This window comes from Saccopteryx bilineata, chromosome 4 (genome assembly GCF_036850765.1).
Source record: "Saccopteryx bilineata isolate mSacBil1 chromosome 4, mSacBil1_pri_phased_curated, whole genome shotgun sequence".
Taxonomy (NCBI): Eukaryota; Metazoa; Chordata; class Mammalia; order Chiroptera; family Emballonuridae; genus Saccopteryx; species Saccopteryx bilineata.
Window position 1 is genome coordinate 277,861,566 of NC_089493.1, and position 25,524 is coordinate 277,887,089.

Here is a 25,524-nt window from a genome sequence, read left to right on the forward strand (position 1 = left end):
CTGTTGTGACCAGAGCCACTCTAGTGCCTGGAGCAGAGGCCAAGGAGCCATCCCCAGCGCCTGGGCCATCTTTGCTCCAATGGAGCCTTGGCTGCAGGAGGGGAAGAGAGAGACAGAGAGGAAGGAGGGGGGAGTGGAGAAGCAAATGGGCGCTTCTCCTATGTGCCCTGGCCGGGAATCGAACCCAGGTCCCCCACACGCCAGGCCGACGCTCTACCGCTCTCCAGGTGACTCTGATACATGCTAGCACTTAGGAAGCAGCATGGTTAAGGATCCATCTGAAATGAGTCCTAAAGAAAGAGGTGACATTGCCATGACAAGAAACTGAGACAACAACCATCCATCAGACTCAGACTCCGCTGGGTGCTTCCTACTTCAGCTCCAACAAATGTTTCATTTTCACTTGACCACACACAGAAGCTCAACATTGTAGCCAAGACAAGACTGGACCTAATTTCCCGTGAGCTGAGCAGGCCCGCAAACTCCTAGAGAGGAAAAGAAGGATACATCCTGTCGATACGTCACAAAGATGGTTAATGTCTGGCACGTATGCCACCCTTTCCGTACGATGTCTTGTGACAGGCATCAGCAATCGATCCCAGATACTATCATAGAAACCATCTCAAACCATCCTCACCAACTGAGAACAATAAAAATAAATGTCTACCAGACACAGGAGAAAGGGGGCCACCATCATTTTTCTTCAGGGTATGCACTTCTCAATAAGAAGAACCAGCCCTGGCCGGTTGGCTCAGCGGTAGAGCGTCAGCCTAGCGTGCGGAGGACCCAGGTTCGATTCCCGGCCAGGGCACACAGGAGAAGCGCCCATTTGCTTCTCCACCCCTCCGCCGCGCTTTCCTCTCTGTCTCTCTCTTCCCCTCCCGCAGCCAAGGCTCCATTGGAGCAAAGATGGCCCGGGCGCTGGGGATGGCTCTGTGGCCTCTGCCTCAGGCGCTAGAGTGGCTCTGGTCGCAACATGGCGATGGGCAGAGCATCGCCCCCTGGTGGGCAGAGCGTCGCCCCTGGTGGGCGTGCCAGGTGGATCCCGGTCGGGCGCATGCAGGAGTCTGACTGTCTTTCCCTGTTTCCAGTTTCAGAAAAATGAAAAAAAAAAGAAGAACCATTATTCCGGGGTCATCAGGTGAAGTGATCGATTTGCCTATCCAGAAAGTGACATTTGCATATTTTATCCAAGGAGATGAAAGAAAGCAGAGGAAATACACATTAACTGAGCCCCTGCTATGTGCCATGCACATTCCTAAAAACTTTACATACAGAATACTTCACCTAATCCTCAGTGTATAGTAACCATATGGGGTAAATGTTGTCATCCACATTCTACAGAGGAGTTTTAAAGCCATTAAGTGACTTGCCTGCTGTCAAACAGCTGGTAGAGAGCTTGAATTGAAGCCCAGGGCTCTCTGGCTTGAAATATGAGTCCTTTTACAGTACACTTTAGTAAACAGAGGCATCACAGATAGGGTGTTGATGAAAAACGAGACCACAGATTGGCAAGGACTTCAGGGTGGTGTTTCCTAGAGAGCTCTAACAGTTAGAAGAGCCAGTAGGTTCTCTTAAAGGCTCAGTATCTCTGAGTTTCTGATGATCAGCTTCTGGCTGATTCCAAAAGGACCTGATTGTGACCCTGGAATATTTACCCCAGGAATACAAAATCCTTAAGAACCAAAATGGTGGTTTTATCAGACAAAATTCAAAGGAATGGTCTGTTATTTTCATTGCTAATTGTACAACATGGTGTATTTCCCTTTGTTGGCCCTTAATAGGGAGTATAATAAAATAAATACATGAATCTTGTTGGATATTATCATAGATCATAATAATAACTACATTATTATCATTACTACTATTATAACCATGTCACAGGTTGGGCTCTCCAGAAGCAGATGCTGAGATGGAATTTAGAGGACAAGATGGTTATTGGAGATCAACATCTGTGAGTGGGAGGAAACAAGACTCCTACAGGGAGTGCACAGGGAGAAGTTGAACTGCAATCACTCTGGGAAAGCCTGAGATACCCAGCAAGGAGCTCTGGAAGAAATATTATCCATCAGAGTTGTCCCCCTTTGGCCAAAATGGGCCAACCTTTATATATCTGCCTCATTCAGTCACCGGGAAGAGTGTGACGAGGTAGCTCTCCACATATGAGGCAGACCTGGAAGGGCTGATGGCTACAGGCTACCTGCTGACTACACTCCTTGTGGCTGGACAGCAAGTCCTTCTTTGAAGGAGGACCTATGTGGTATATCTTTATGGTAACTACTAAAACTAATGGTAACTACTGATATTTGAATGGGGCTTTACAATTTATGACAGTTTCATATTTATTAGCACATTTGCTTCTTGCAATCCAGATCTGATCATGGAGTGCTGTAAGTAGATTTTATTCTTGTTCTAAATATCTCTGTTCTTCCCTATGGAATAATTACTTCCTGCCCTACTGACAGCAGACTCAGTGATGTGACTTGTATTAGTCAATAAGATATGAGTAAAAGGGGAGTATATCATTCCTGAGTAGAAGATTTAAGAGCTATGGCAGGTACATTATTTTCTCTTTTTTCCCCCTTTGCTAAGAATCCAGGATGTCTCACAGGGGGACTACGTCCTCAAAATGGGTCCCTGTGTAAAGGCACATGGAGCAAAAGCTGTAGCCTCTACACAATGAACATGTATGAGTGAGGTCTTTTTAAGCCATGAAAGTGTTTGGGGATGTTCGTTACCACAGCGCAAACTTAGCCTAGTCTGACTGAAACACCTTCATCACCTTGGGACATAAAGCCCAGGGTCCTCAGCAAGGCTTTATATGATATAATCCAACCTCTGCCCATCTCTCTAGTCTCTCATCATGCTTCACCTTCTTGCTTTGCTTCAACCACACCAAACTCATTTCTCTTCTTGAAAATCTCATTCTCCTTCTCTAAGATTGAGTTCAATCGTTCTCTATGTGATTTTTCTGCAGTCTTTCTCCCTTGGCAGAAACAACTCATCCAGCCGTTCCTATTGGCCTGAGTAGAGCCTACTTTGTTAACCCCTGCCCAGTGCCTAGAACGTTGTCAGGCACTCAGCAGGTGGTCAGTAAGTATTCATTGGAATAAACCATAGCCAATGTATCCTGAGGCTTTAGTGAGTGCCAGTCACTGTCCTAAGTGTTTTGATCATAGAGGAATTTAATTTATCTTAAATTAAGGTAAGTATTACTACTGTTTCCCAGTTGACAAATGAGAAAGCTGAGGCCCAGAGAGATTAGGCAACTTAGTTGTCACCTGGCGATGACAAAACCAGGCAGTCTAGTTCTACTACTTACTTCCTAACCAGTGTGCCGCCCTGTAGCGGTTGGCATGTGCTCAGATTCTAACCAAGGTTCTTACCCATAGCGGACACACACTAAGTGGTAGCAGTGGTGTATCAGGTCAGGGTATTTGGAGGGATCTGTCCCTTCAGCAGGGACAGAAGGGGTACAGTGGCTGTGAAAATTTATAAATACAACCAACTGAAACATGGTCTGTTTTCTACTCTCATCATGTACCAGCGATTCTGAACAATGTCTGTGATAAAATAATCTTCCCTGCTGAGGTCAATCCTTTCTACCTCCCACCCCACCCCCTTGGTGCAATGCTGAAAGGCTGCTAAATGAGTGAATGAACTAGTTGATAGAATCGATGATGATGAGAATCATATGCAGCAATTGGCAGAGAACAAGCCAATTACTTCCATGCCTTTCAGTTAAAGCAAAGCCCCTAACCCAGTTTGACACGTTGCTTCCCTTGGGTAATGTGGGTGAAAGTGGGGGGGGGGGAGCCGGCCAACCCAGCTGGATGTGCCTGGCATTTAGGAAAGAATGAAAACCAACCATTTTTCAAATCTAAAGGGCCTGGCATCATCCAGCCACATTAAATATGGAGACAGAGAAATACCTCCTCTCGGTGCCCCTACTTATGCCAGTGACCAGAGTCACAGAGAGGCAAGTAGGATTTGGGAAGGAATTTGGAACCTGAAGTTGTCCAGACACTATCGGGCAGTGACCCAAGTGGTCACAGCCCTCTGCTCACCCAACTATTACTCCTTCAGGAAAAGAGAAGTAAAAGTCACAGACGCTCCTTATGATTAAGTTCAGTTTCCTGGGCCTTGGATGATAATTTTACGGACATCTTGTCATAACAGAGGATGGGAATTTCATCTCCATACTTTCACACCAATGCAGGATCCCCTTCTGTTTGGCGAAACCAAGATCCAGAAAAATAAATGACTTGTCTAAGATCCTACGTTGCTCTGTAGTTTCAGTCTAGGACTGCCCATCTATTTGCCTACCTGCCTGCCTTTCGGACTAGGTTGTAAGTTTCTGGAATGTGGAGATGCTACCTCTCCTCATTGCTTCCTGTACGACTTAGTAGCCTCAGGTTGTTGAGTGAGTAAAGGACGGCTTTGCCTCTGTCTGTCATGGTCTAACCCTGGTGACTCTCCTAGTACACCTTCCCCAAGTGATTGACTTAGTCCCGCAGAATACCCTGCCCACAGGACCTGATGGTCTGGGTCAGCGGCTAAATCCCAAAATGTTGGGTTTCAATCAGAGATGCTTCCGACAAGCTGCCCGCTTTCCAATACTTTTCCTGAAGACCTGTTATTTCCTCTCTTCATGAGGAAGGTACATGCCAGGACTTGCCGAAAACTCGTGGGGAAGAGGCAGTGACATCAGAGCAGTGGTTTTCAACTTCAGAGAGTTTTTTCCCTCAGCACCTGGCAAAATCTGGATATACTTTTGGTTGTCACAACTGGATGAGGAGGATGTTACTAAATCTGTAGGGTAGAAGCCAGAGATGCTGCTAAACACCCTAAATGTACAGGACAGTCCCCACAGCAGAGAATTATCCAGCCCGACATATCAATAGTGCCCAGGGTAAGAAGGTCTGCATTAGCGGTATTGGGAGGTTAGAAGCGTTAAATACGGGAAGTCACAAATTCCATGTTAGAAAAAATAATGATGATGATTAGAATGATAGCAGTAGCAACAGCACTAAACACCGACAGGTGGCAGACACTCTTCTAAGTGCTTTCCACCTTAACTGTGCCAATCCTTGTCCATCAGCCCTTTGAGGCTGGGCTCATTACTATCTCCATTTTACTAACGAGAAAACCAAGGCGCCCAAGGTCACTCAGCTAGTGAGTATCAGAACTGCTATTCCCACCTCAACTATCTGGCTCCAAATCTGTATTCTTAACCACTCTGGTGAATTGGAAATCGGGGAGGGTCCTGTTCTGCTTCTAGTTTCATTTCTTCAGGGAAGAGACACAGCATCCCGTTCATGGCTGAGTTCAGAATGCAACAAAGCAGAGTGTGGACTTCCGTAGGTTTCAGTGGATGGGAGCTATCTGGGCTGAAGGCAGAACAGTGACTAATGTTTGCAGTTGGGGGAAACAAATAGCAGATCCGTGAGTACGAGATTGGTTTCTATTTTCACCATGGTGGTTAATGAGGGAGGTTAGTGTCCTGGAAAGAACATTGTTTCAGGGAGAAAGAAGCCAGACTTTGGGCATAGTTTTTCCACAAATACGTTCTAGAACTCTGGGCAAGTTACTTAAGCTCTCGAGCCTGATTTTTCATTTTTGGCATTTTTCATTTTAGTGCTTCTGGTGGTTGTATAAAGCAGAACAACAGTGTACAGGACAAATATGGCTGTCACTTGTTTTTTGTCAATAAAGTTTTATTGGGACATGGCCACACCCAACTATTACATACTGCCTACTACTGCTTTTGTGCTCTCGTACATAGCGCAGTCAAGAAGTTGCAATGAAGATTGTGTGTTCCCGAACGTCTAAAATATTTACTCTCTAGCCCAGGGGTCCCCAAACTTTTTACACAGGGGGGCAGTTCACTGTCCCTCAGACTGTTGGAGGGCCGGACTCCAACAAAAAAACTATGAACAAATCCCTATGCACACTGCACATATCTTATTTTAAAGTAAAAAAACAAAATGGGAACAAATACAATATTTAAAATGAAGAACAAGTAAATTTAAATCAACAAACTGACCAGTATTTCAATGGGAACTATGGGCCTGCTTTTGGCTAATGAGATGGTCAATGTGCTCCTCTCACTGACCACCAATGAACGAGGTGCCCCTTCCGGAAGTGTGGCGGGGGCTGGATAAATGGCCTCAGGGGGCTGCATGTGGCCCGCGGGCCGTAGTTTGGGGACCCCTGGTCTAGCCCTTCACAGAAAAAGTTGGTTGAGCTCTAGTGCAGAAGTATATTTTGGGAGATTCTTTCCAAATCTGCAAAGCAAGAAAATAAAACTCGTATGTACTACATACTACATTGAAATATGATGCACTAATGAAATGGCATGTAAAACTGCTTTGAAAAGGTACTAAAAAAGATATGCATTGTGGTAGTAATATTAAGTGGTGGGATATAATGTGACATAGTAAAAAAACAAACAAACATACAGAAATAGCATGCAATTTAGAATCAAGCACACCTGAATTTGAATCCAAGTCTAACCAATTATTATTGGTGTGATTTGGGAGTAGTTAGTTAAGTTCTTTGAGAGTCTGAGATATATTTTTTCTTTTTTAAATTTTATTTCATTTAGAAAATTAACAGGGTGGCATGGATCAATAAGAGCACATAGGTTTCAGGTAAACATTTCTATAGCTTTTGAACTGTGGATTATGTTGTATATTTTCTTAACTGAGGATCACGTTATTGAACCAGGGAGGGGGAATCATGCATCATGGAAATAATTATACATAATTTCTAGTGTTGCCCAGAATATTAAATAAAATATACTCCACACCGTTTCCATTTGTTCATGTACAGTGTCCTGTGGATGCCCCTGTGCCCCTGGAGCTATGGCAACAGTCAATGTCCAGCTGTGCCCAGACGGCCTTGGTCTCTGCTGTCTCGGTACTCAGGGTCTAGTGGAACAGAAAGACCTTGAGCAAGAAATTTCAGCACATGGAAACTCTTTGAAGACTGTGAGGACCATTCAAATTAAGTGGTAGCATTACTATGACATCTACTAATAGCTGAGAATGTTTCAAAGGTAGAAGAAATTCTCTGGGTTCCCAGTTGTAACAAGACATTGAGAGGTGGTGGGGGACTCACAGGAGTGGGAGAGCTCAGCTCAGGGGAGGAGGAGGAAGAAAGGCACCCCAGCAGAGCACTGGATAGATCTGAGCACTGGGGAGGCCGCGGAGACAGATGGCAAAGGGACCCAGCACGGCTGAATTCTTACAGCATGATTGGCGACCAAGCCTGCTCATGTCCTAGACAGAATGAGGGACTTTCAGATCCCATGTCCGTGTGGGGCCTGTATCTACTTCCCAGTAGGACATACTGGGCTCAGAGTATAGCCCAAGTTTAGGCTTTGGATGCAGATAATCTGGGAATGAATAAGAATGTTATCTCACACTTTCTAAGTTCTTTGTTAGCTGCCCAGAACTATGATAAGTGTTATCAATGTCCCATCTTACTTAATTCTCTTATCAACCCTGTATTATTATCTTCACTTAACAAGTCAACAAATTCAGACTTAGAAAGCTGAGTGAAAGTGCTCCGGGCCACCTGGCCAGCAGCTTCCTAGATGCCTGACCCCTGGCATGTGCCTTCATCCCCCACTACTGTGTCCTCAACTGAAATGAGAGCAACTACACACACCTGACAAGTTTAGTAGGAGGATGAAATTCAATCAGACAATGCAGATAGGATTCTTTGCAGAACCCCTGGTTCTTAGGAGGAGCTCAATAATATGCCACCTCCCTCCCCTTCCCTTCCTATCCTCTGCCCAGGAGAGCCACTCTGTCCTAGTCAAGGTTCTCAGCTCCAAAAACCAGCAGCAAAGAGAGGCTGTGTCCCCAAATGACTCTGCCACCAGAACCAGCCAGTGTGCACCAAACCCTTAATAGTACTGAATCCCTCCGTCTGGGCACCTAATTATCTTAATGATGCAGAATTCAAAATAGCACAGTCTGGGTACATCCCAGGAAAGGTCCCATTCTCAGACACAGTTCTATTAAACCGAAGAAAAGTTTCCATTAAAAGCTTTGAACAACGGCAGTATGTACTTAGAAAAGGAAAGGCCAACAGGCCACCATGGGGATCGGACTCTCCCAGGACAATCCATCCCCTCCTTCCTGCCTAATGTCTCAGGACACTTCCGACTCCAAAGTGCCTCATCTCTGCTTCACTGTCCCATGTTCTGGGGGGCCGTGACTCTTGTGTTGGAGAAGTTGGGTCTTTTGGAACAAAATTCCTAAGCTCACCCTACAGACCAGTGTCCTGGGAAATTAGTCACATTTATAGCTTAAGAGTTTATGTCTCAGAAAATGACTCCCCCCCAAAAAAAAATCCCTGCAAGAGTAGTCCTGTAGACTCCACTCTTCCTTCCCTTCTTTCCCTCCCTTCTCTTCCCTCTTTCTCCATTCCTTCCTTCCTAACATTTTTCTCTTTAACTTTCTTCCTTCATTCTGTATCCTTCCTTCTTTGTCCTCCCTCCTTTCCTTGTTTGTCCCTCTCCCTTCCTCAGTCTCTCTCTCTCTCTCTCTGTCTTTCTCTCTGCATCAGTCTCTTGCATGCTCACTATCTCTGTATTCATTAACTACCTACTCTTTGCTTGGCCTTATGGAACATGTTGAAAACAGGCAGATCAGTTAGACTTTGTCTCTGTCCTAAGAGAACTCACGTGGGAGGGAGTACAAAGAGCAAAACAGGCCACAGCAGCAGTGAGGTGAACATTATGATGGCGGGACCGGGAGGGGCTTGGGGCGCATGGAGGCTAGCCCTCCCCCCACCCCGAAAGGCTTCCTCTGCGGGCAGCGTCTCCATCACTGTCTACACTGCAGTCTGAGCTCAAGGTGTCACCATTCATCATGGGGCTGCCAAGGCTTTGTCAGACTCTGTAGACCATTGACCTAACACCTTGTGCAACACAATGCTTAAGGGCTTGCCACTAGCGAGAATGTCACGGAATCGGACCCTTTCTCACATCCTGTCAATTTCAAGTAGGGCTGGCTGTTGCTGAAACAGTTATATTCATTGTTGAGAGAAATAAAAGGATGATCTGCTCTCTGCCTGTCTACTCGCTGTCCCAGGTAATGGTCAATAGTCAGATAATATCTGACACCAACCAGCTGATGTCTAACATGAACCTCAGAGCTGAGCAATGTCCAGTGTTCGTGAGAACAGATGTATGAGCAATAAACCCAGAAATACTTCTTGAGCAATTGTTATGATCTGGGTCCAGACTGGGTGGTTTTGCAATCAGCAAGCATCTCATAGGAGGTTGTCTTATATTAGATGGGATAAAGTATCATACTTGGAGTCAAACAAGTTTTGGTTCCTAATTGTGGGTCCTGGAAGAGAAACCTCAGCTCTGTAAGGCTCAATGTCACATTTTTACAGTGTGGATAATACCCGCAGTGCAGGACTATTGGTCAAAATGGAGACTAGCACAACATCTTCTCTCATAAAATAAGAACCTGGTAAGTGATACTTATGATTTCTAAATATCATGAGTATAATTTATCATAATGGTTCTGTGAGATAGGTATGTCATCCACCCTGCATTTCAGGAAAGAAGTGAAGACTCGAAGAAGTGAAGTCACCTTCCCAAATACCAGCTGCTAACAGAACAGAAAGCCAGACTCTGAGACACAATCCTTGCACGCAGGATATCGCCGCCCATCGGGGGAGTTACTATCAGGAAACCAATGCTGAATTCACCTGTCAAGTCAGTCCAGCCTGTGGTGGACAACAATGGGGTCACAGTTTTAGGAACCTGTCTGCGGCTGATAGAGCCCAAGGTGTACTTGTCTCTCTTATCCCAGCATCCCCTGGAAAGTCACCAGGTAAATTGCAAATAGTGACAGGCCCCAAACATGTCATGCTCTAGCAGGTCCAATCTCTCTTGGCCTTGGGGAACTGACACTGTCTCTCTCCGCTCCTCACCCAGCTAATAACTTGGCTCACGTGGCAACCCCTCTCCAAAGCCTTTCTTTCCTCTCAGCTTGAGAAAGCTCCAATTTGGAGATTGTTCATTATCCCCCCATTTAGACAATTTTCAGCACACAGTGGAACCTTTAAACAGTGTGAACAATGTTGTCAATCTTTCTGCACGCTGCCCCTGCCAGGCTCTTAGAGGTAAATTGACTGCACAGTGAGAGGATTAGGAACATAGTTTCTATTAATAGTAATAAGGAAAGCCAAGTGGACCCTGAAGTTGGATCATGGGAGAGGACATTAGAGACACCTGTATACCAAGGACTGGGCAAAGTCTGGATCAGGATTTGGTGCCTATCAATGACGGCTTTCCTCACCAAGGAGCGCATTCCCAACCACCCAGCATGAGAGAGTGGGTGAAGAGGAAACAACCAGACAGTGAGCACCTGCTGTATGCAGAGCACTTTAATAATCTTATTTTGTTTCTAATAATGTTATTTTGTTTCATCTTCAGAATCACACCAAGAGCCACAAGTATCCAAATTTTGTGGCTGAGAATACAGAGGTAAAAACCCAAATTCCCACAGCTCATGAGTGATGGAGCCAGGATTAGAAATGTGTTCTTTCTAGCTCCACAGATCCCATTGCTAATACCCACTTTACCATTAGAAGGGCTGGCACGCCTGAATTCCTCCTGAAGTCTCCTTCTGCTCAGACTGGGCTGCTTCCCTTGGATTCAGTGGAAGAGTCAGAAGTTCACCATCTCCTATTATAACACAAAATGAGACCTTTGCCCATTCTCACTAGGTTCTCAGTATCTGCCAGTTGTGCTCACCACCCACTGCACGTCTTTATTCTTACAAGGGCAGAATCCAGCGCCCTTATGAGTGTCATTCAACAAAGTACATCTTTCTGTATTGCTCAGAACAGCCACTTCTCTGCTTCATGAAAATAACAAGTGGGCCACTAATCCTCCACCTTATACCCAATACAGGCATCATTAATCAATTTCCCAGTGAGCAGCCACTATCCATAGATCAGATTAGGCACTCAAGATTGATCTACTTACCATCCATGGCCCGAGCCAATCACAGCTCCTAAGTAAATGAGTGAATTTATCGAATTTATTCTTTTAGAATAACAAAAGCTCTTCTTCCCTGTCCCATTTTCCAAGAAAGCAGAAAACCAAACTGCCTGTATTCTAACGCATGCCTTTACTATCACATCTGGTTTCTTTTTCCACCCTGCCCCCACATTCTTCCAAAGATTTGGATCCAGACAGATATTTTAGTTCTCAAACCCTAGTTCTATCACATTTGTTTGAGTTATGGGAACTTAGGCAAGTTGGCTTCATCTGTAATACACATGATTCTAACCTATCATCTCTGCAGCATTGTTTGAACATTAAATGAGAAAACATACAAGGGCACCAAACACAATTCCTGGACAACAAACTGTCCAATGTCAACATTCTTCTCCCTTCCCCCCCAACCACCAATCATTATACTTATCTATTTGCTCCTTATAGAAAACGGGTGCTCAAGGCTCCATTGGAGCAAAAGATGGCCCGGGCACTGGGGATGGCTCCTTGGCCTCTGCCCCAGGTGCTAGGGTGCCTCTGGTCCCGACAGAGCATCGCCCCCTGGTGGGCAGAGCATCGCCCCCTGGTGGGCAGAGCATCACCCCCTGGTGGGCGTGCCGGGTTGATCCCGGTCAGGTGCATGCGGGAGTCTGTCTGACTGCCTCCCCGTTTCCAGCTTCAGAAAAAAACAAACAAAAAAAAAGAAAGAAAGAAAGAAAGAAAGAAAGAAAGAAAGAAAGAAAGAAAGAAAGAAAGAAAGAAAGAAAGAAAGAAAACGGGTGCTGAATAACACTAGGCAGCAAATCTACAAACCCAGGTGGCTTTTCTATCTTTTCAACTTCTTCTTGAGAAAATGCCCAAACATCTTAGTGGTATCGCCTTCCTTCTCCACCACCACCACATCTTGGCTGGGTTCCTACATTACAGAGAATTTTCTGTTCCGTTCCCTCCAGCATTGAAAAAGAACAGGACTCTCAAGTCAACCTGAGGATAACCTCTTGCCAGAGGCAGAAACAAAGGCTGGTGGGTTGGCCAGAACTGGCCATGCCCTAATGGGACAGAAGAGGACCTCTGGCTGAGCACCGCGGTTCTCACGTGGCTGCTAACCGCCTGCCCCTGTATCGCACTCACAGAGGCTGCGTTTCCTTCTCTCAAGCCCACCGTCAGTTCCAGTGGATTTCTTTATGTTTCAACAACAACAAAAGCATTGAGCCCCCTACCATTGGCCAGGCAAGTGCTACACCCACCGACCACCACTCCGTGGGCTTCTTCAATGAGCTAGAAAAAATGATATTGACATCGAACAGGATGAGAGCTTTCCAAGCGCAGGGCACTGAGGTATTTTCTTTTTTCTTTTCTTATTTTTCTTTTTTTGTATTTTTCTGAAGCCGGAAACGGGAACGGGGGGGGGGTGGGGTGGGGGAGACAGTCAGACAGACTCCCGCATGCGCCCGACCGGGATCCACCCGGCACGCCCACCAGGGGAGAGGCTCTGCCGCGACCAGAGCCACTCTAGCCCCTGAGGCAGAGGCCACAGAGCCATCCCCAGCGCTCGGGCCATCTTTGCTCCAATGGAGCCCCGGCTGTGGGAGGGGAAGAGAGAGACAGAGAGGAAGGAGGGGGGGGGGGTGGAGAAGCAAATGGACGCTTCTCCTATGTGCCCTGGCCGGGAATCGAACCCCGGTCCCCTGCACGCCAGGCCAACACTCTACCGCTGAGCCAACCGGCCAGGGCCGGCACTGAGGTATTTTATGTGGACTATCTCACTCAGTCCTCAGAGAATCCCATAAAATAGGACTTTCACTGTAGGAAAACTAAGAATCAAAGTGATTCAGGGATTGTTTTTTGTTTTATTTTTCACATTACTCAGCTATTAAAGATATTAATACAAAAACTATAACGAAGAAAAGTCTAATATAGGAAGAATTTTATGTACCTTTCTGGCACAGGCGACGTCATCAGCTAGTGAGAGAGAGACCTGGGGATCCCATGCACACTGAGTGGCCGCCATCCCCGGGGTCTTTCTGCCGCTGGGCCGCCATTGCCTGGCCCGGTTCGGCCCGGGCAGGAGTGTGATGGCTAGAGAGACTCTGCAGCAGCAGTCTGTGCATTTCCAATAATGCCATTATTACTTTCTTTTTAAAATCATTTTTGTTTATTGATTATTTTTAGAGAGAGAGGAAAGTGTAGTGTGACTGTCATATCAGGATTAAAAAACGCAAATAAAAAGTGTCCAACGTTCACTTGGTCAAAGGCTTAAGCTTTGACTGCCCCTGCCCTCTGATCCTTCCGGAAGGCAGCAGCCTTCCCACGGCTTGGGGCACCCTTGAAGGTTCCTTTTCCTTCCTCGCCAGCCTTCCAGGGCCATTTCTGTCTCTCACTGGTTCCCTCGCTCATAAATATTTGCACTCAGTCGAGCTGCTCTGTCTCACGGTGTTTTCACGCCTTGTTTCGCCACCTTCTTAGCAGAGAGCTGGTCTGACATAAATATTTATGTGTAAGAATGTGCTCTCCCGGTCCCCAGGTTCTCCACCATACACGGGACCACGGGGGGCCTCCAGGGCACCGCTGAAGTGCAGCCGCCCTGCAGCCTGGTGGAGCGCCAGGGCCACCAGCTTCCTCCTGAGTCACGGGCAGGAACAGATGTTTGGTGTGTAATCCTCTGTTAACAAATCCCCTGGTGCAGGTGCCCGCCGGTATGCCAAAGGCTCCAACGCTGCAGAATGGAATATATCAGCTCTCCCTCCCGGCACAAGTATAGACCTCCCATGCGAGTTCTCTCAGGGCTGGGAGGGGCTCTGCACCCAAACTAGCTTGACCAAAGCATCTGTATCTGTGTAAGTGTGAGTGTGCACCCTGCCTTCCCTTACTCCAGTCTCAGTGCTGCCTGCGCACACACCTCTCCGACCTCGCCCCTCCCGTGGGCCGCTGTGATGGTGCCATTGTCTCGAGGAAGCCATGTTGGCTGTAGTCATCCCACTCCCACCTGACCGCCAAGACCACACTGTCTGCACCCCTGTATGGCTCTCTGTCAGGTCCTTGTCCTCCTGGAGTCCATCTCCTCTTTCCCGAGGTCATTCGCCATCCTTCTTCCAAAAAACGCGCGTCCTACCTATCGCTGCGGGTGGACACGCACAGTAGCTCAAACCTCGTGCGATCCTGAACAACAACAAAACATTAGCCCCCCTTTAATGTGCAATTTAAATCTGTTATAACAAATTGGCCAAAAACTCAGCAAGAGCATGTTTGGTTTGCCTTGGCCTAAGCCGAGGACCCACACTGTAGTTCTCTAAGGCTCAGGTGAGGAGAAAACTGCCCTACCTATAGCTCAGTTCAGCCCCAAACCCCCCTCAGGGTCACTTTCCCTGAAGGAAACAGCCAGTTTGGACATGGACAGAGATTGCTGCCCATGCCTTGTGGGAGGCTAGAGAGAGAGGCAGGTTAGTGATTATTAACACAATTATTAATTGATAATGATAATTAATATTCTCCAGTTAATAGTTATTATTTGATAATTATACAGTGTAATTATTAATAACAAATAAGCATGTGATATGAATCAGTGGAAATAGGGCATAAACAATCTATGAAAAGAAAAAGACTCTCAGACCAGGTCAAAAAAATTGAAATCTAGCCCTAATTTGTATGTCAGAATGAAATTCCATGTTGGATTATGAAAAAGAGCGCCTACATTCAAAGTCAAAACACTTGGGTTTTAAAATCAAAGGTGCCATTTGAGGCTGCATGACCTTGGCAAGGCACCTCCCCTCTGCAAGCTTCTGGCTTCACAGCTGCAAATCCAGGGCGTGGCTATCTCCAGGGGAGGCTCACACCTGGGACAGATGGTGGAAAGTGCTGTAAAGTTCAGAGCACTCAAGCCTTGCTCCTCAACGTGTGGTCCACAGACCAGCAGCATCAGCATCCTTTAAGAGCTTGTAAAAAAAAAACTGCAAAGCATCTGGACTCATCCTAGACCCACTGAGTCAGAACCTGCATTACAGCATGGTGTCGCAGGTGAGCCCCATGCACCTTTATGTTTGAGAAGCACCATCTGGTTGGCTCTGTGACCTTTCCAAGAGTAAGGAAGACAAGAAGAATGGCCTGTGTTTGCTGTCTCCTGCGTCTGCGTGCGGTTCCCTCTAATGAATGCCCTCCCCCTTCCTTGTCTGGATAACTCCTTGATCTCTGGGCACAGCTTGGATACGCTCCAGGAAATATTCCTGGAAACACCTTCGTTCCTGCCTCCCTGAGGGTTACCTATCCTTCCTGAGCTTCCCTCTGTCACGACCCTCACCTGCTCTATGGTGTAACTGTTGGTTTATGTGTCACTTCCCGACCCTAGACCATGAGCTTCTTAAGGGCACTCCAGTAAGCACCTACAATGTGTAAAAGGTTCTTGTACAACCAGAACTTAGCACAGAAACTGTATTAGTTGCCTACTGCTGCTGTAACAAATCACCACAAACTTGGTGGCTTAAAACAACAGAAATGCATTGTCTCGCAGTCCTGAGGGCCGGGAGTCTGAAATCCAGGGGCCGCTCTCCCTGTGAAGGCTCTAGGGGAGGGTGCGTTCCTGCCTCTTTCAGCTTCTGTGGCTCCACGACCTCAGCCTCGGGGCTCACACTGCCTCCTCTGTGTGCCCCTTGCAAGGATTCAGGGTTCACAAAGATACTTTGGGATGGCTGCCTTATTTCCAGAAACTTAACTTCATTACACCTGCAAAGACACTCCCCCCCCAAATAAGGTCACATTCACAGGTTCCAGGGACTTGGCTATATCTTCTTGAGGGCCACTGTTCGGCCCATTACACCATTTCATAGTAGGTGTCAAGAGAAGTCCCCTGATTTAATGCCCACCTACTTTATAGATGCAGCACTGAAGCTGAGAGTGTTTATAAACAAATAAACAACAACCAAAACAAAAACCTCCCAGCATCACACAATGACAATCACATCGGGACAAATATATATACATGAGTCCTCCTTGGGCTTTGTCCCTAATACACACAAGAGCCCAAACCTACACTAGGAGCAATGTATTTAATACACGTACACTACGTAGCATGTAATTGTGTTAGGCACTTTAAATCAATGAACTCTCCTTTGTCCAGCAACACAGAAGGGTATATATTATTGTCACCATTTTCCAAACAAGGAAACAGATTTATTTCAGATAAGAAATGTGTCCAAAATCTCAGAGATGGCAGTAAGCATCAAAGCCAGGATTGGAACACAGGGCTTTCTGGCCCCGTTGACATACTTAGCAAATATTAACTGAGTGCTTACCGTGTACCGGGAATGGCTGGGTTCAAAAGGCACACTTTCAGGACTCATCTCTGGGCATAGGCTCCAGGAGGTTAGTCCCTAGCTCCGAAGCCAGTGTTCTGCTCACTGATCCACACAGCCTGGCTCTCATTTTCCCAAAGCACTTTTCCCATCTGAAATTTCAGCTCCTTCCTGAGCCCTTCAGCAATGTTAGTCTGCCGTACCGTATAACCCAGGGGTCCCCAAACTACGGCCCGCGGGCCGCATGTGGCCCCTTGAGGCCATTTATCCGGCCCCCGCTGCACTTCCAGAAGGGGCACCTCTTTCATTGGTGGTCAGTGAGAGGAGCATAGTTCCCATTGAAATACTGGTCAGTTTGTTGATTTAAATTTACTTGTTCTTTATTTTAAATATTATATTTGTTCCCCCCCCCCCTTTTTTTTTTACTTTAAAATAAGATATGTGCAGTGTGCATAGGGATTTGTTCATAGTTTTTTTTATAGTCCGGCCCTCCAATGGTCTGAGGGACAGTGAACTGGCCCCCTATGTAAAAAGTTTGGGGACCCCTGGTATAACCAGTGGTTCTCAAAGTGTGCACCAGGGTGCACTGGTGCGCCCTAGAGGATTTCCAGGTGCACCTTATGGTATTCCAGAGAAATATGTGCCTGTTGGGGACCAAAAAACCAACAGGGTTTTTTGAGTTTATATTTTGGGAGAACAGAGGTGTGGGGAATTGGCTGTAAGCTGACAGTCTGCCCAACCCCCCACCTCACTTGTCTGATTAGATTGCAAAAGGCTGTTAAGCTGTGGTGCTGGATTGTTTACATTACCCCCCATGTTCCCCGGAAAGACTGGAGGCAAGTTTCTTCTATCCTTTGTTTGGTGTCAAGTTAAGATGATATGTATGGTGGGGGTTTTCTGCACTCCACACAATTAAGAGTAAAAAGGGAGAGATTTTTCAATGTATTGACAAGGAAATGAGAGTTTGCCTTTCAAGTATATGCCCAAACATTGAAGAAATCGCTAGGACACATCAGGCTCATGTTTCTCATAAACACAAGAATAAAAAACTTAACACATTTGCGTTGGGACCTGCCGAATTTACTAAATCTTACTAAGAATGTATCTATATATATAAAAAGATAACTTTTTTTAAAAAAATTTTAACCCCTCTTTTTTACAAAGTCTAAAAAGCATAACTCAAAAAATGTAACATAAAAACATTTTTTAATGTCAGAATAAATTTAATTTTGTCGTATTTATTTTGTTTACCATAAAAGCACGCTTGGACTTTATATTTTGTCTTTAATATTTGCCTTAATTATTATAACATATTTCTCATAAATTTGTATATATTGACCTACAATTATTTGTAAGATTTTATTAAATGCAACCCAACTTCAAAAAGTTTGAGAACCACTACTATAAACCAAGGTGCTCTAACAAACTTTCTCAAAGCCAAAAACCATTATAGCTAGGACCACCTTGGGAAACTCCCATGAATGAGAAATGGAGAACTTGAAAATTATATGCCCTCCACCACACACACACCTAATACTTTAAGCCAAGTAGATTCTACCATTAATTCTTTGCCAACCTAACAAGGATTCATGGAGTACACCAGAGACAAACTGGCATGCATGATTATGTTAGAAGTAAATACAAAATAAGGTCAGATAGATCAGTAAACAAGGTACAGCCCCAGTTTCACGAAACTTACAGTCCCTGGAACATTCAACCCCTGGACAATCCCACAAATATAACCCCAATTATAAGGCAGGGTGGAGAACCAAAATAAAATTTGTCTTGGAGATCCTACAATTATCCATGCAAGAAATGGTAGTTGAACTTGACCTAAGAGGCTGTTTAGATTTCCACAAGCAGAGATCAGGGAGAAATGTCAGTAAAGAAGAAGGTATTCTTGGAAAAGAAAGTCAGAGGCTTTTGTTCATAAACTGTCAGCATTGGAAGAAATTGGAAGTATTGTTAGTGTAGGGTTTGAACACAAGTGCCAACAGGTAGGGCTAGTAGTAAGCTAGATTGAACTACTCTGATATATTTATCAGCTATTCAGGGACAAATTTAGTCTGATTGGGCTATTATAAATTTTTATTATTTGGTATCTGGGGCATATGGGCTGTTAAAATATTTTGAGCCTTACCCCTGCTACATAAATGAGGCAAGGAATGAATGAGTGAGTGAGTGAAAGAGGACAGGTGTAAAGTAGATACCAGCTAGCCAGAAAGATGAATAAGTAAAAAGATACATTGATGGTGATTATGATGATGATGATGATGATGATTGGGAAAGCAGAGGAGAAAAAGGAAGATGACAGATAAAGGGATAATAGGTAGATAGATATAGCACTAGCTGAATGAATAAATGATGGATGGACGGATGGATGAATGAATGGATTGATGAATAGATGGATGGATAGAGTTAGATGTAATACCTGCTAGATAGCAATATATATAAAGCCAAAGGGCATAATGTTGACTAAAGGGATAAAAAGGGAATTATAGAATAAAATGTAAACTATGATACAATACACTTAAACTAAAACATATAAAAATACTACATATATATTTTTATTGAAATATAAATCTATATATAAAAGTAAAAAAGGGACATATACATAAGAGCTAAGTTTATAAGTTTTTTAGGAAACAAACAGGAGAAAAGCTTCTTGACCCTGAGTTTGTCAGTGATTTCCTGGATATGACACCAAAAGCACAGGCAACAAAAGGAAATGGATAAATTGAACTACATCAAAATCAAAAACTTTTATACATCAAAGAACACTATCAACAGAGTAAAAAGACAACCCAAGGAATGGGAGAAAAATATTTTTAAATCATATATTTGATAAGGGGTTAACAATCAGGACATATAAAGAATTCCTAAAATGCAACCAAAAAAAAAAAAAAAGGGCCCTGGCCGGGTGGCTCAGAGCATCATCCTGGAGCATGGAGGTTGTCAGTTCAATTCCTGGTCAGGACACACAGGAACAGATGTTCCTGTCTCTTTCCTGCTCTCTTCCTTCCTCTCTCTAAGATCAATAAAATAAACATTTAAAAAATACTTTAAAATAAAAAGAAATAACCAAATTCAAAAATAGGCAAAGGACTTGAACATAAATACACATTTCTCCAAGGAAGGTATACAAATGGCCAACAAACACATGAAAAGATGCTCAGAATCACCAATCATCAAGGAAATTCAAATCAAAACCACAATGAGACAGCACACCCAATAATATGTATAGCAGGGGTCCCCAAACTTTTTACACAGGGGGCCAGTTCACTGTCCCTCAGACCATTGGAGGGCCAGACTATAAAAAAAAAAACTATGAACAAATCTCTATGCACACTGCACATATCTTACTTTAAAGTAAAAAACAAACAAACAAACAAACAAAAACAGGAAAAAATACAATATTTAAAATAAAGAACAAATAAATTTAAATCAACAAACTGACTAGTACTTCAATGGGAACTATGGGCCTGCTTTTGGCTAATGAGAGGGTCAATGTCCGGTTCCATATTTGTCACTGCGAGCCCGTATAAGTGATATGACACGCTTCTGGAGCCGTGGCACCTGCGTCCCGCATCACCGGAAGTAGTCCTGTACATGAGTGATGCCGTGCTTTGCGGTGCTGCCACATACAGTACTCCAGGAGCACAGGATGAGGATGCATCCTGTGCTCCTCTCACTGACCACCAATAAAAGAGGTGCCCCTTCCGGAAGTGCAGTGGGGGCTGGATAAATGGCCTCAGGGGGCCGCATGTGGCCTGCGGGCCCGGCCGTAGCTTGGGGACCCCTAATGTATACTATCAACACAAGAAAGAAAAAAAACCCCAGAAAATAACAAACATTGGCGAGGATGTGGAGAAATAGGAACCCTTGTACATGGCTGGTGGGCATGTAAAATAGTACAATTTCTATGGAAAACAGTAAGGCAGTTTCTTGAAAAAATCAACCTAGAATTACCATATGCAGCAATTCCACTTCCGGGTATATACCCCGAAGAATTAAAGCAGAGACTCAAACAGATGTCTGCACACCCATGTTCATAGCCACACTATTCACAACAGCCAAAAGGTGGTATTCATGATAGCAAAGAGGTGGAAGCAGCCCAGGTATCCACGAGTGGATGAACAAATGGATAAACACAATGTGGTCTATCCATACAATGAATACTCTTCAGCCTAAAAAAGGAAACAAATTCTGACCCATGCTACATGGATGAAACGTGAGGATATTATGCTAAGTAAAATAAGTCAGTCACAAGAGAACAGACATTGTATGATTCCACTTATAGGAAGCCCTTACAGCTGTCAAATTCGTAAAACTAGAAAGTAGAATAGTGGTTGTTAGGGGTTGAGGGGTGTGAGGGGAGGAGGAATGGAGAATTAGTATTTAATGGGGACAGAATTCCAGCTTTGCAAGTTGAGAAGAGTTCTGGAGATGGATGGTGGTGATGGTTGCAGAATGATGTAAACGTACTTAATGTACACTTAAAAATGATAAATTGGTACATTTAGCTATGCAAATTTTACCACAATTAAAGATGGACAATTTTTAAACATTTAAAATGAAAAGGGCATTAGGATTAGGTATAAAAAAGAAGCACACAGAGTGCATGACTCGAGCAGCCTGGTTGGGGGGTGGGTGAGATAGAGATGGCACTAGAAGAGGGGCAATTTCAGCATCATTTTCCACATATTGGTTCAATGTTTAAGAAAATGTCTGAAGAAATACCACCCAATGTTAGCAATCATCAGTTCTTGGTGGTGAAAAGCTGGGTGATTGTTACCTATTTCCATGTACTTATATGTATCTTTTTAAAAATTATTATTATTTTTAGCAAGATAGAGAGACAGTGAAAGAGAGAGATGAGAAGCATCAACTCATAGTTGCATCCCTTGTAGTTGTTCATTGATTGCTTTCTCATATGTGCCTTGACTGGGAGTCTCTAGCTGAGCCAGTGACCCCTTGTTCAAGCCAGTGACCTTGGGCTCAAGCCAGCGACCATGGGGTCATGTCTATGATCCCACACTCAAGCCAGTGACCCCACACTCAAGCTGGTGACCTCAGGGTTTCAAACCATTCGGTATCATTTTTAATTTCCTCAAAATAAAAATTATAATTTAAGAAGACAATTGGAAGTGGGGGGGGGGACTCAATATTATGACTGCATTAATTAAGTCTTTATGCTCTAGGAACAACAGTCATTGACTTCTAGGAATATTTTAACCAACACAGGTAATCTCCTCAGTTTTTCCAGGCAAAATTCCAGGCTTACAGCAGGTCCTCACTCAGCGTTTGAGGGAGGGAGGAAGGGAAGGAGGGGGAAAGAGGAGGGAGGCAGGCTACTAGGTAGTTTAGGGAGGAGGCTTACATCGACTCAGAATCAGGTTACATGACCTCGACAGCTCCCAGTTTTTCTCCTCCTAAGATACTAGCCTGGGCCTCTTTCCAGTTTCCATGTGTTCAGCCCTCCCTCCACCATGGGTTCCAAAAACCCAGCCAGAGAATGCAAACAAATGAGCCAGGAATTTTCAGGACAGTCTCAATCCTTGGCTGGGTCCCTGCAGCAACTGAATATTAAACACGTTAACTCCGACCTCCCTGCCCAAATTTCCTTTGTATTGAACGCAGTAACAAACCTCTCAGGCAAGACAATTTTCCCCAGGGTTTCAGTTGCCTGTTCCTTACCCAATGGGCGACACCTACAAATCCTGACAAAGGCAGCCACTTAATTCAGAGAAGAGGAACCAAGCAAGGACAATCCTTCTCTACTCTGCCTGATGGGAAATTCAACCAGGCAACCGCCAGGCTTGGTCAGGACAGGCACTGCCCGGACAAACAGAGCTCCCGGTCCTACCTCTGCCCTAACCCTCACCCTACATGGGCTGTGAGAGCTCCCTGATCCAAACACACAGTAGCTGATGTACCACTGGTCCCTGGGGAACCACCAGAGCCATCCTCTCTGCAACTTCTGAAAATATTTTTGGTTCAGATCCATTAAAACCTGAAAATCAGGAAAGTGTATTCAGATTTGTTGTCCTACCAGCAGGGAGTTTAGACAAGATAAGGGCGAAAAGAGACCCTTCACGCCGAGTGGCACAGGGTTTGGTTAAAGGGAAAATGTCCATGCACACACACTGCTTGGCCTTCACAAAGGTAAGCTGAAGCCGTGACCCTGGGGGCACCCCGCGATGGCCTTTAAAAGTCATCACCGCGAACCCTCTCTCAGCATGGGAGTCACCGGGAAATGTCCAGGTCAGAGGCAGAGCCACACCCGCCCTGACCCAGAAACCTGGACAAACCATCAGATGCTAAGCCTCAACTGATCCTAAATTTACTTTAAAAACAACCAACCAAACCAAACCTGCCAGAGAGAAAAACCTACCGACTCCCAGTTTTCAGCGAGAGGGACAAGTCAGAATCCCCTGTGTCTATCTACCCGCCACTGGCTCCAGGAACTCCATCGAGTAGGTGTGAGGTGTGGCCCTGGAACACATGTTTTGAAAACGTTCCTCTGGAGATTCTAAGGCTGATAAAGTCCCACCAATTTAATATATTTCACAGGTATACCTCGTGAAGGAAAAACAAAGCTTTTCTTTCCTTCTTCCCTCTCTTCCCCTCTCCTTTCTTCTTCCCTTCTTACGTTCCTTTCTTTTTTTTTATCTTGCTTTCTTCCCTTTATCTCACTTTTTCCTTCTCCTCTCTCTCTCTCTTACCTTCAATTCAACAAATATTCATTGAATGTATCTTGTAAACTTCAACCCCAGATTGCTTTTCAAACTTAGCAAAACTTTTTTTTGTTTGTTTCTTTGTGGGTTTTTTGTTTGTTTGTTTGTTTTTTTGGCAGATGATTCAAGTAAATCCTCACGGTTTTCTCTGCCCAGTCACAGGGCCATAACACAGTATACTCATCAACAGAACCTTTGTTCCTTTGCTTTTCAATGCTGTGACTACCTGGACTTAAGGTGGAGAGGTCTTAGCGGTCCTTTTTAGATGACAAATGGTAACGAGCAAAGGGCCCTGAAGTCAGACAGACCGGGTTTTGAATCTCAGGCCCATTTCTTAGCTGTGTATCTTTAAGCAAGTTTTCTAACCTCTCTGGGCCTCAGTTCCTAAATCTGCAAATACCTGATTAAGTGGACCTCCACGAGTATCAACCTGGACATATGATAACTAAAGACCAGCCAGCAATAATCCTCCTCTGCCACCCTGCTTCATATACAACCCATTTCAGAATCAAAATCTTTGGAGAAAGACAGTAGTGAATTGCCTGGGGTTACTTGGAATAGTCCAAGCATCCATTTTACTCACTTGGTAGAACAGAGTCTCAAAAGAGAAAATTACCTTAGTAATAAAACATACGTTTAAAAGTAGTAGGAATGATAGTTACTGTTTACTATAATCTTTATATTTATATGTGTCCACCACTATGCTGAGTGTTTTGTTTAGATTATCTCAGTTAATCCTCCAAACGGGGGTATTATTTTCAGTCTCATTATACAGATGAGGAAACCAAGGCACAGAGAAGTGAAATAAATAAACCGGGGTTTGAACTCGGGCAGTCTGGTGTCTGAAATCGCCTTCCTAACAAGCAAAGGGAGCTACAATGAAATCTTGGGAGCCTAATTTGGAATAGTTTTTCTACCACCTTTCGTCCCATCGGGGCTCTCTCCTCACCACAGACCCTTGGCTGGCTGGCAGGCCTCACTGACCCATCACACCATCAGAACACCATCTCCAGCAACCTTCGATTCTTGCTACAGGTCCGGGTCCCCCACCTGTGCTTTTGGATGTTAAAATAGACCCAAGCAGTAGCTGAGGCTTAAAAGGGACTGCTTCTCAAACCCAACTGATTCCTCCCAGAGCCACAAGGAGCAAACATCATATGCTTTTTATACCAGCGACTGAGGCTCACCTTTGGGGCATAATTCAGCCTTCTTTTGTCTCTTGCATGAAAAGCCTTTTCAGCCGGGGAACATCGCAGCTGCTTTTACCGGACGCACACGTCTGATCCAGAGAACTAGCCAAGTCCAGACAGCCATGGCGCCTTTGTGTCCCCACTGCTGCTGTGTTGGTGGGGTGGGGGCAGCCAGGGGATGCCTGGGGGGGGGCGACTAGGGGGGGGGCAAGACCTCCAGCAGATGTGGAGGGAGGGGCACGAAGGTCCTGAAAGTGCCACTGTAAGCTCAGTGGCAGTCATCTGTTCAGAGCATCCAGGGTCACAAGGGACACTCAGATACTGCCCTTTTACTGTGGTTGGGAAGACATTTTAGCCTGGCTTAGAAACCAAGCCATTTGAGTATAGGATCCAACAATTGCACTTCCACATTTCCACCCAAGACCAATGAAAACGTACATCCACATACTTACAGGATACTATTCATAGCAACATTACGTATAATACCCCCTGAAAAAAAAGAGCCCAAGTGTCCACCAATGGACAAAGGGAGTGGTCTTGCCATACAATGAAATATTATTCAGCAATAAAATAAACTGAAGTATTGATACCCACTACGACAGGGATGAATCTCAGAAACAACACACTAAGGGAAGGGAGCAGCCACACGAGACCAGGCATTGTGTGATCCCATTGATATTAAAGAGCCAGATTAGGCAAATCTATAGAAAAGGAAAATAGATTAGTGATTGTCCGGCTTTAGAAATGAGAACAAGCACGAGGATTTGACTGGGGTGATGGACACGTTCTACAACTGCATAGTGACGATCGTTGCACAACTCACTGAATTTCCGAAATGGCTCTGAATTACTCACTGAAAACCAGTGAATGTAAATTAGACTGCCATAAAGTTGGGGTTTTTGGAAGTCATCAAACATTCAGAGTTTTTTAAAATTACCGAACGATGTGTGTACCAGACAAGCTGCAAACATGCCACTACCTGTCACCCACACCTGAGCACAAGGAAAGATTCAGTAAGGAATGGGGCCAGGGTCACCTTACCCCTGGATGCTGGAAATGGGAAACGGTGTCTGAAGGTCACCGTACTCGGTGACTCATAAAGAAAAGAAAAGACAAAGAAAATGACTTGATTATCATCCTCCCCTGAAAAGCTGGTAAATATCCAGTGACACTGGAGCCAGGTCAGAACGGCCAGCCTGACTCAGGGTGAGCCTGTCCCAGGTTTGGAGGCCACAGGCTCACACTCCGGAGGTGGCAGTCGGTTCACAGGGCACTAC

General features: G+C 44.9%; 1 protein-coding gene and 1 pseudogene across 3 annotated transcripts in view; both read right to left on the bottom strand.

Annotated features, from left to right (window-relative positions):
- The window catches only part of LOC136334064 (EF-hand calcium-binding domain-containing protein 14-like), a 70,665-nt pseudogene extending 48,127 nt beyond the window's left edge, over window positions 1-22,538 (bottom strand).
- SHISA9 (shisa family member 9) overlaps window positions 1-25,524 on the bottom strand; it is a 308,294-nt gene that overhangs the window by 89,701 nt on the left and 193,069 nt on the right. The gene's annotated exons all lie outside the window — the stretch shown is intronic.